Raw genomic sequence first — 12,554 nt, 5'->3', positions numbered from 1 at the left:
ACACTGACCGCAAACATATCCCAAAATCAAACCATAAGAAGAATCCCAATATGTTAACACCCTTGACTTTGTGTTATGCCATTACCGACCACCGCTAGCAACAACGATCAAACCATGAACTTTTGCAATACATCCAACCCTTAATGACTCCGGTGAACTCCCACTTGGGCACCCACTTGATACAATCCCCAAGAATTTTACAACTTACGACTGCATAAGGAATTTCCTACTTGAGAAACACAAATCTAACAACCGCTAGCGAACTACTGGAATTATTGCATATAATTTGTCGAGACTTTCAGATACCTGACTGATACTTCCCTCAATCCTTACCACTTCCCTTATCCAACCAACAAATTTACGATTTGCCCAACTCCCATCAACGCGTCAACCCCGAGGACACTACAAGCAGAAGAAACAAATAGACCTGGACGACACTCTCACAGCGCCACCGAGCACCACATAGTTGCTAACCAAGCAATCCTTACAAAACAAAGTAGCGCATGATCCGCAGAAAGGATAACGGTTACACTCCTGATCCGAATCGGAAGCTGAAACCACAGAGAATCATGCACACAACTCGAACCAAGAGCCCCAAAGCCATCTTGCTCAGCTCACACGGAACACCCCCATATACATACTTAAGAGACCTAAATCTCATCCGCAAAGAAAAGAAACACCAGAGATAATCGACATGCCACCTTAATCTAAAGAAAGCATCTTCACGATCGGTCAAAACAAGACCCCATACTAGACTGAACGGATTCCATCACTACACCACTAGCTCGAGAAAACCTTCAAGATGATCCTGAAGGTTACCAACACTAGAGTCTGCTATGAACCAAGCTTCCCCTCCGCCATCGAGGGTAAACATACCTGAAGACCGAAGGAATCGTAAAATATACCGAACTTGATGACAGGTTGGCCCGATCACTGAATCTCGGCTGACACCTCTAAACCTTCCAAGGAAACTTCGCTGAATGAGGAACCCACCACGACCTGTGGTCATTGATAAACTCACACAAGAAATCAAAACCCTCATGGAACTGCATACACCCACTTCTGGAAAAGATCTATCGATCAACAACTACCCAACTAATCCGAAGACAACGATCCGAAACCACGAACTGCAAAGACCCTCAAGGACTGACACTCAACCTGAGAATTCCCAATTCTCCCCCACTTATAACTCGAACCACCACTCACTGGTGGTGAACCAAAACATAACCCAAGCAGCCCATCCAGGTACGGATCAAACGAACCTCATGAGGCACCTGAAATACAGCTGAAGACCTCGGATCTTCCCATAATAACTACTTACTAAGCATAGGTAACTGCCGATTTTCACTCCAATATACACCCTTGCATGCAACCCGCACGACAATTCGGCAACTGGCCTTCCCATCTCCCAAGGCTACGGCCCTTGCTCACATCGCTAAGATACTCGTGCCACATCACCACTTGCGCACGCCAGCGCGGACATGCTATTTCCAACCACCGCGACCAACATACCTCAAGCTGATAACCCCATCTAACTCAGGAGGTTAAAAGCCTGTCCACTCCCTCTAACTCGGAAAACTGAAGGCAAAAATCCATGTCGTAGATAACGACAAACCAAACCGACAATCCACCACTTAAATCCCAGATGCAATTCCAAACTGATCATGACAACCGCTTCCTCCCCCTGACTCGAGGCCCGAGGCACGACCCCTAACAAAACCCTCGAGACTTCCAATCAACATACTCACCCGGGTCTGAACCATTCAACCCACATCAATATCGCCACGGAGGCATGAACAAACACAAAACCCATCCTCGCCTGAGCAGCGCAAGCCAAAAGATCAACAAATACGAAACCACTGACTCGAACCATGGTATCCACCCATGCTATCTACCCTAACCCACCCTTAGAATCTCCGAAGTGCTTCTTGAGTTGAGTATGGATCCTGTGCTTCCAGTAGTACGGGCCCAATACTACCTTCCACACCTATCCATACTCTCCTCAAGAATCACCTCGGGTCCTCTAAGACCTAGTCACAAAATACTCCTGAAAATTGCTCAACAACGAAACAACTGCACCAGAATACTCTCTAGGCCATCCTAGGATTCACCCACACCCCCTCTGCCATCAGTTGGTGAAAAACTCCTCACAATATCAATTAGCTATTCCATGAATACAATCACATGCAACAAAGCTTAGATAATCCTTCGAGTAACAGACTCATCCCTACAACGGTTGGACTCAAACAAGAGCTGTGCAGCAGGGTGAAATCCGTCACTCTGAGATTATCCAAACTTTTTCACATGTAACTTGACATATTCACCTAATAGCTAACTCACATCACTCATGAGTTCTATGTGACATCCCCTAATTTCTCAACCAGAAAAGACCGATTTAATTTATGCTTTTTAAAATAAAGTCAGAGAAATCCTTTAAAAAGATGTTGCGGAATTGGTCCCCAAAACAAAACATGATAAAAGTTTATCAAAACCTTTCTTTAAGAAATATATAATTTCATTTCATATCAAAACCTCGGGATGTCATGTTCCGATACAGATCAAAAGCATAAACAAGACATTATAAGCCTTACAACAGTTATTTACAACTACTGGCCTATAATCCAAAAATCTCTCATCATCCTCCGACTATACTCGGGGTCCACTACCTGTAACATAAAAAGCTGAGTGGGTCAGGCTTGGGAGCCTGGTGAGCATATAGGGTTTTCAACCCACAATAATAATAAACTTATTAAGGTCATCAATCAACAATAACCCTGATTACCCATTCCCGTTATCCTCACTTTACGTCCCTAAACACCTATCACAAGGGTACTAGCCTAAGGATTTTCATCGGGGCGACAACACTGCTTTGGGGGTTTCCCAGCAATTTATGTCAAATAAGGCAACCATGTGGGGGATGGAGTACAGCAAATGAACACCCAAGCTCATTAACACCTATAGGTTGCGAGCCTTCCAGCGTTCCAGTGGACTGTCTAGAAAAGTCCGTGGTCGTCATCCATACTCCGCTAGATGACTGGATCACTATCACATCGAGGCCTCTCATCATTTTATTTCATCACACATCAACTATCTACCCATGTTTACCCAACATATTTGTAGATAAAAATACATATACAGTTTAAAACTTGTATAAAACATCTATTCAACAGTCACCTCAATTAAACAATTAATATAATTACACATAGCACGTATTTTATAGAAAATACTTCATATCTAGGTGTAAGATGAAGGTGACTACACACTCACTTGATTTACTGATAATCGGGCAGCACTTCGTTTCCTAAAACGATCGTTTCTAATAAAACCGGGAGTTTTATTGAGAAACCGGTCTCTGCGAGGGTTGGGCTTCAAAACCGAAAAGATAAATTTCTCGGGCTTCTCGGACACTTCGGGGCGTATTTCGGGTGTTTGGTATAATACCGGGGCTTTGGGGGAATTGGAATGAAAGAAATATTGAAAAAGGGGTTAAAAATGACAAGTTTTCAAAATATACCCAGGAGGTCTCGCACCCTTCTATTTATAGGGGCGAGGCTTCTGATCCAAGGGCTGAGAAGTCTCCACGCGTCAGCATATCCGAAGCGAGGGCAAGTGCCTTGCACGTGCGAGGGGTGAGCTGTTGGCCTCTGATTGGACCGGGGTCTAGGTCCGAGCCTTCGGTCGTGGCACACCATGCGAAGGTCGGACACCTCAGGAGAAGACACGCGTCGGACCCTCGGTTGCACAGCGCATCGATGACTAAGCTCCTTCGGACACGAGGCGACACGCGAACTGCTTCGGTTGGGCCTCCCTTCGGTCCAATCAACAGCGAGCACGTGGCATGCATGCGAGATTCTGGGTGACGTGGCCGAACACCAGCCATGCGAAATTCCTCGGTTTTAGCATTTTTTTTCTCGATTTTTGTGCTAAAACTTCTAAAATCCATAACTTTTGCATACGGGCTCCGTTTTGACGTTCTTTACATGCACGCGTAGGTAAAATTACGCTCTACAACTTTCGTTTAGACTTCATCGGCTAATTTTGACTTTAATTTTTATATTACTCCCTCCGTCCCAAAATTATAGTCCATCTTTCTTTTTTGGTTTGTCCCAAAATAATAGTCCACTTCTAAAAATAAATAACATTTTACCAAAATACCCCCTCATTATTACTTAACCAACTAAGCATTTAATGGAACATTAAATGCAAAGTAAGGACAAAATTGTCATTTTATTAAATAAAGTTAGTGGTAATTAATGTTTTTCTTAATATGTGTGTTTTTTGTCTGTGGACAATAATATTGGGACGGAGGGAGTATTATTTTTAACAGACTGGGACAGGAAATCCGTTAAAAATTCGTAACTTCTTCATCCGACGTCCGTTTTCGTCTGTCTTTTCACCGTTGTACTACTATTGACGAGACCTTCGATTCTCGTTTAGGTTGTATCAGCTAAAAATCACTCGATCTAAATTTCGAGTTTTTAGCTGTATACTGCTAAGCTGAAACTTTGAAAAATCATAACTTCCTCATACGAAGTCAGATTTGGGCGTTCTTTTTATACATACTCTCGGTTTAACGAACACTACGACTTTCATTTAGATCACTAAGGCTAAAAAGTAGTTTATCAAAAACTCACTTTTTATGTCATTCGGCACCATGCCGGTTTTGTCTCGAAACTTCGACAGGTCATAACTTCTTCGTTATAACTCGGATTTCGGTATTCTTTATATATCTGTAATCCTTGTCACGACCACTACAACTTTCTTAATAGATATCGACTTTATCTAATATTTATTTTCGACGCTCATTTTTATTCTTAATTAATTAAACCCTAATAATTAAACATAAAACACATAATTTTCACATAATATTCACATAATTCCTTTTCATTTCTTCAAAATGAGTTACAAAGGTTAACCTAGACTATAACGTCAATATTAATGTCAAGCCTAGAAACACGGGCGTTACATTTTACAAAGCACAAAGCAAGAAACATTCGAGTAGAGAAGCCGACAAGCACTAAAATACAATAAAATCAGACACATCCTCACGTGAAATCCTCGATCTCCAACTCCCAGCACCACAGGTACACCTTCGCCCTGCCCTCACTCTCTCAAGAGTGGGTAATCATTCCTTGTGTTGACCCGCTATACACTGCACCCGCTCATGAAACTTCCACCAACCCTGCAACACTCGCGTATGCTAGCCATACATAACAATGGATCCTATAGACAGTCGAATACCTAATCCTACCCTAAGCCCTTCATCAGACAAGAACAGGAAATAAGGCCAAACCAAACATTCTCAGACTATAGAATCTTAGTTATGTACAACTATGATGCATACACTAAGCAACTGCGGTAATGATGTAAATTTCATACAAAGAAGAATCCTAGGCTATCAGGCATCATATAATCAGGCAATTCTAACATGCAATTCCTGAAGATCCTTAGCCTATCACTAGCATGTTGTTCTAACATATCACAACATCAAATAACAATATGGTATTTTGGGGTCAACTTACTAGCTCCGGCTGATCCTACACATCACATCCTCCTTAAGTATTTTTGAAAACTATTTGAAAATCTTTTTCCTTAGTTTGAGACTGAATTCACACGACTGTCCCTCCAATTCACTCAAACCAAGGCCCTGATACTAACTTGTAACATCCATGAAATTTTCATAAAATTTAAACTTTTCAAAACAATCATTTTTCTATAGAAGTGTTTACAAAACCCATTAATTCCAAAACATTATTTTAAAATCAAAACCTTTCACAACATAGTTTTCAAAACGTTCACATTATCAGAGTTTCCCAGAAATCATTAGTCCAAAACGCGGAGATGTGTACGGTCGCGCCTTCACCTTGCCACGATCCACTGAAGTACCTGAAACTATAAACCAAAACTGTAAGCACAAAGCTTAGTGAGTTCCCCCAAAGTACCAACACCCAACAGATAACATGTACAAATAACAACATGTATACTGAGCCTTCAACATGTTTGGACCGCCTCACCGGGCCTACAGCCTGTCTGGACCGCTCCCGAGCCTTCTGCATGACTGGACCGCCTCGCAGGGCCTAAATTCTATCCGAACCGCTCGCCAGGCCTTCGGCCTGACTGGACCGCCTCGTAGGCCTTCAGTCTATCCGGGCCGCCCTCGGTCTGTTAGCCTTCAGCACACAGCAGGACCGCCTCAACCCAACCACACACACAGATGTCGACATATATATATATATATATATATATATATATATATATATATATATATATATATATAGCAATTAAACACATAATTGATCAACAGACAAACAGGCAGATCTTACAGATCACTAAGCATGACATCATCCCATCCTAGGGTCTGAAAGGACAACCCAAAACGTTTAAAATATAACAATGGGATTTTTAGGACAAGAAGAACACCAAAAAGCTACTACAACAAGATCTAAGAAATCCAAGCACAAAGGTAGAAGCTTTTTACCTTTTGGAGCTTCTTCATGAAGTGTTGATCCAAGATGTACAAGCTTGCTTCACTCTTCAATCACCTTGATGCAACTTCTTCTTCTCCAACCACACAAGAAGCACACTCTTAGCTCATACACACACTCTAGAGAAGCTAGGGTTTTGCCAAAATGACCCAAGGACTTGGAGGCTGGAAAAAGATGGGAGAAATGGTCCATAAGATGCTTAAATACCCCACCAACATCAAGAATTAAGGTTTTCACCCGGACATACGTACGCCATGCATACATATGCGTACGCCCAGCGTACTAGGCGCGTCCTAGTATGCTTAGCATCCTCACATGTACGCCCAACGTACAACTCATGCTCCATAAATCACCATTTTGCCACTAGGGCTTCCCATGGCCACTTCATTCTAAACCAAGGACCAAAAGTGACATAATTAAAACTCAAGGTATAGATTTCAAATTACTTGAAAACTGGGGTGTTACATCGTACGTAGCCCCCATGCAAACCATGCAAAAGTGGCTTAACCACTTAAGTCCTTAAGCCTAAAATTTAGATCTGAAACTCTTAAGACCATTAAGGCCATATAGTTGCAAACTTTATGCCTTAGGACAAATACCAAAATCCCAATATCAAAATCCTAACTTATCACACCCAAGACTACACTCTAGCCCATGAAAGGGGACACAACAAGGTTCAAGCTTGCACCTTTATGGGATGAAACGACTAGAAGCTTCTGAAAACACAACTTGGAGGCTTATGAGTAGCTCATACTCACCAAGATCTAAGCTTTATGGTCAAAATGAGGAAAACTAGACCCAAAGTGGAACTTAATGAAATGCAACCAAAGGTTGGAGATTTATACCTTCTAATGGAGCAAAATGAAGATGAGAAGCTGGATCCAAACTCTGAGGGAAAGGCTTCCTTCTTGAGCAACCTACTTCACCACAAAAAGAACACTTTAACACTCAAAATATCCAAAATGGGGCAAGATGCACTAGGTTTTGCTAAAAGAGTCGTGAGAGAGGATGGAGGATGAGGTAGGGGAGGGACTTAGGCCGTAATAGGGTTTAAATAGTGCGCAAACCCTAAATCTTAGGGTTTTGGTTTGAGCCTCGCACGCCCTGCGTACTGGAGTACGCTCAACGTACTCATCCGGGACCAACTACGTTAAGCGTACAATGGTGTACACCCCGCGTACTCGATTAGGGCCAAAACATTGAGATTTTCACTTCGGGGACCTAATGTGCAACAAAAACGAACTTTAAGGGATCAAAAGCAAACTTGATAATTTCTAGATGTTACATGATCTCTCGCATGTTTTCTTTATCATTCACAGTTGTACTTATTTGTAACATTGTTAATCATTCACAGTTGTAACATTGTTAATCATTCACAATGACTCATATGTTTCTCTGATTCTTTCTACAACGCAAAAGCAAAAAAGAAATTACGTGTAATCAAATATATTAACTGGTTCAGTGGTTTGTATGATTGTGTTAGATTTTGCGAAACTAATTACTCATCTGTTTATATTAAGTTGTTAACCATTTACATATTCACTGTTAGGCAGTTCTATAATTTGTTAACTGATTCGGTAACTTGTGTAATATGTTAAATGGTTAATATCAATTTATTTGAAAAAAATTACTCATATGTTTATATTAGTAATTAGATTATCATATTAGGGTAGAGCTAAATGAAATAACATAAGAATACACTTTCATTTTTTTGTTTATTCAAAGCATCCTACTTTCAGTTATTAAATAGCAATACACTTTCATTTATATGTAAATTCAAACCCGAATCTGACCCGCCAACCGGCGAACCCGTATAAATAAATGGGTTGACAGGTCGTATATGAGTTTATATTCCAAACCCACTAACCCATGACCCGCCAACTCGTGACCTGTTTTAGTGGTGAGCATTAGGACCCGTGAACCAGACCAGATCTGGACCTTTTTTTGGAGCACCAGGCCAGTTCTCGGTTCTGAGAATTGATCAAAACTAGTCCGGTTTTTTTACCATTTCGGTCCAGCCGGTCCAGGTAAAAACCGATTTTGGACCTGATTTTTTTTAAATCTTTTCAAATTTTTAAACAAACATATCTCATTCGTTTTAAGTTAGATTGGCATGTAGTTTTTTCCAACGTGTAATATAGAGTTTTTAGATGAGTTTAGACTATAATTTTTGTCATTTTTTGTGTTAAATTCGGTGAATTACAATCCTTCAAAGTTGAGATATCAAATCTAAAATATTTCAACTTTCCAGCTATTATTTTAAACTTTTGTATTTTGTGAAAAATCTTTAAACAAACATATCTCATTCGTTTTAAGTTGGATTGGCATGAGGTTTTTTCCAACGTGTAATTTAGAGTTTGTAAATGAGTTTAGACTATAATTTGTCATTTTTTGTGTTATATTTAATGAGTTACAATCATTCAAAGTTGGGATATCAAAGCTGGAATATTTAAGTTTTTCATCTATTATTATTTTAAACTTTTGTATTCTATGAAAATCTTTAAACAAGCATACTGCATTCGTTTTAAGTTGAATTTGCACATAGTTTTTTCCAACATGTAATTTAGAGTTTGTATATGAGTTTAGACTATAATTTTGTAGCTCTTGGTGTTATATTCAATGAATTGCTATTCTTTAAAGTTAGGATATCAAAGCTGAAATATTTCTACTATTTTTTAAACTACAATTCTGAATTTTATGTATCTTTAATAGATAAATCAGATGAAAGGGATATCGATAGAGTACCGAAAAATTTTGACTTCCAAATGGTAATGGATATGGTGGAGTTCTTTGAAAAAATCAAGGCAAAAACAGAGATTGTTTCGGCTACATCAAAACCTTTGCTAACTCTTTTTATCCGGGAAGTCATATGTAACGTCCCAAAATTTAAGACTAAAAATTTCGATTTTTATATTAATAAAACTATTATCTAAATATTATCATAAAACTATAGTGAAATCCGAGTATGTCAAAATCATTCAAGTACATCAGAGTTAAACAAAATGCGGAACAATATGGTGTGTGCGACTCAATCACCTGGAGCTCTTCCCCTTCGATCTGGAAGTACATGAAACATAAACAGGAAACCGTAAACACGGAGCTTAGTGAGTTCCCCAAACTACCACATACCATATATATCTGCAAACTCAAGGCTATGTCGGGTCTATTTCACCCCTATATCTATTTCACCCCGAGTCTATTTCAATTCATGTGTCGGCCCATGCTGTATCGGGTCTATTCCACCCTCGAGTCTAGATCTATTTCAACTCATATGTCAGGACAAGGATGTATCGGGTCTATTTCACACCCAGGTCTATTTCACCCCCACATACATATAGCAAACGGGCACACATGCATATAACACATTCAACAGGAGTCACAGAGACTACAAGCACATAACATATCCTAATGTCCTATAGTATCGTGAGCAAACTCACCTCGATCTTCCTGATAACGAAATACGCAGGTTGTTGCAACCATGATTGTAGAACTCGCTACTTGGTACACGTTCGGCCAACTACCGAGTAGCAAGTACTCGAGAGTACTCGGTAGTACTCGGGGAGTACTCGAATTCGGTAATTCATGTAGAAATATTTTTAGGAAAACTATATATTTCAAAATCATAAGTTAAAACCATAAGTTGATTGAAATATATAACAAAAATAGATACATGTGAATATACAAAAAACAGAAAAACACACAATAGTCTCACTTCGTGAACAATTACAAAAAATTTAAGATATATATATGTAGTAATAATCACATGTGTGTATGAAAATGCGAAACAATATTGTGTGTTCACTGCAATCACCCCGGGCTCTTCCCCTTTGCACCAGAAGTACTTGAAACATAAACTGAAAACCGTAAGCATGAAGCTTAGTGAGTTTTCCCCAAATACCACATACCACACATATCAAACATATAATGGCCCCGCCCGATAAGTGTAACGGGCCCCACCCTAACTCGCATAACGGGCCCTGCCCACTGAGTATAACGGGCCTCTCCCTAACTCTCATAACGGGCCCCGCCCATTGAGTATAACGGGCCTTGCCCTAACTCTCACAACGGGCCCCGCCGAGCATACAAACATACAAGTATAACTAGTAATAGAACACAAAATACCCATTGGGCCGCGCCCACAAAGCATTTAAACACATACACATGCAAGAGTCACGCAGACATCTAGCATCCTAACATAATAACCCATGGGCCGACTTTGATGTATTCGACCCGCTAAACACGATGAGGAAGACTCACCTCAAGCTGCTAAATCATTGGAATAAATTTTTGGCTACTGGTTCGGTAAATCCACGCGCTATCAATATCAACAATATCTAATTTATTAACTGGATCTCAACCCATAATCATAGGTCTAATCTATTGGCCCAGACCAAGGTCCAATCCATTTACTAAGATATTCCAAACTCTAATTTAGAATCCAAGGGCCAATTATGGCCTAATCTTCCAAATTAGGCCCAAGACCCACCATCGGCCTAAAAGACAATGAAGCTCAACAACCTAGATCAAGTCCAACATAGAAATCTGGTGGCCTAATAAGGCCCAAGAAATATAAGCCCAAACAAAGGCCCATTACTGAGAACGTATAATCCAAGCCCATATGCTGAGTATGCGGGGCGGGAGACTCGTGGGTAGCCTCGATTCCTTGACTAGAGACAGGAGGTGGAAGAGCTTCCATAAGGTCGACTTCACCACACTGAATTTCACCCTCAAACAGACCCTGAAGAGCCCTCTCCAAGGATATAATTTCCTCCCCACCTGGAAACAAAACGAAAGCAACGACGGTTAGCCAAAACCCTAATTTCAACGCGTTTTGCCTAAAGGGGGGGGGGAGGACAAGGGAAAAAGAGTGTTATACCTTCCTTCTCAACAAAGAACTCATGCATCTTCCCACGAGCCCTCCAAGCGGCGCTCATTCCAACAGTGGCCAAAAAGCAATCGAGCCAATCCTCGCCGTTGATGTTGATCTTCACCAAGTTGTCAGCCAGCTCCTTGTCAGCAGCAAAAAGCGTGGGAGCACGGTCCACATACGCCTTAACTCTTGGGTAGCCAAGAACCACAAGATCATTATTCACCCACAAGAACTTTTCTTGCCACTTCTTCTTGGACTTTTGGTCGTGAATAAGGGTAGGGATTCCCCGCCGGCGAGAAAGGGTTCGAGTCCCAGAGTGAGTGGAAGCGTTGAAGAAGTGCTTGAATGTCGGAACAGTCAGTTAACGACCTAGAGCGAGACAGAGGAGCTCGAAGCCTACTATCTTTTTTATAGCAATGGGAGTCAGCTCCCTCATTGAAAACCCGTATTCACGGATGATCAGATTAAGGAAATCGATGGTAGGAAAACGAAGACCTGCCTCGAATAAGGTGATCGGAATCCCGACTTTGCCCTCTGGCAAGCTATAACGTGACACGTCGGAGAAGGGAATTTGTACGCCGTGTTCGGGAACAAACCCAAATCAGAATTGAAAAGATTCCCACTCTTCAGCAGTGAGATTTCTCCCTAGAGAACGAGAGGAACCCATGAAAGAGTTCGAAGGAAAAGAGGAAAACGTTTCTTCCGGATAAGAACTTAAAGAAAGAAAGATAGCAAGTGTAGAGGATGTGCCAGTATAAGCAGAGGTTTAAATACCAAAAAAGGGGAGCAAATCGTTTCCATAATGAAACTGTCGAAGAGCCATGATTTCGCCCTGACAACCGCATATACCATCAATAGCATTTCGCCACGTGCCTGGGAATAGACCAGAACGACACTGCTACGTCACGAACACAGACGCCTACTGGTCTAAGGGACTTGTTAACGTTACCCTGTACGATCGCGTTAAACTTAACGGAAGGCCTTGACGGAGTGTTACTATGCTAGTACCTTGGCCGAGGCCCGGTCTTGGTCTATGCGATCCTACACCAGGCTGATAGCTCACTTCCCATCACAAGGAAAGAACATTCCACGTGATCTCCTCATTCACTCACATCCAATCAGAGGACGACGAATAGCTCCGGTGACGCCCAGAACTGGCGTCACCCGGCAGTTAGTTAGCGTGGGCAAATCTCCCAGTA

This window comes from Lactuca virosa, chromosome 2 (genome assembly GCF_052849685.1).
Source record: "Lactuca virosa cultivar CGN04683 chromosome 2, Lactuca_virosa_CGN04683_v6, whole genome shotgun sequence".
NCBI classification, from domain to species: domain Eukaryota; kingdom Viridiplantae; phylum Streptophyta; class Magnoliopsida; order Asterales; family Asteraceae; genus Lactuca; species Lactuca virosa.
The sequence above is the reverse complement of the archived record's forward strand: the minus strand, read 5'-3'. Positions refer to the sequence as shown.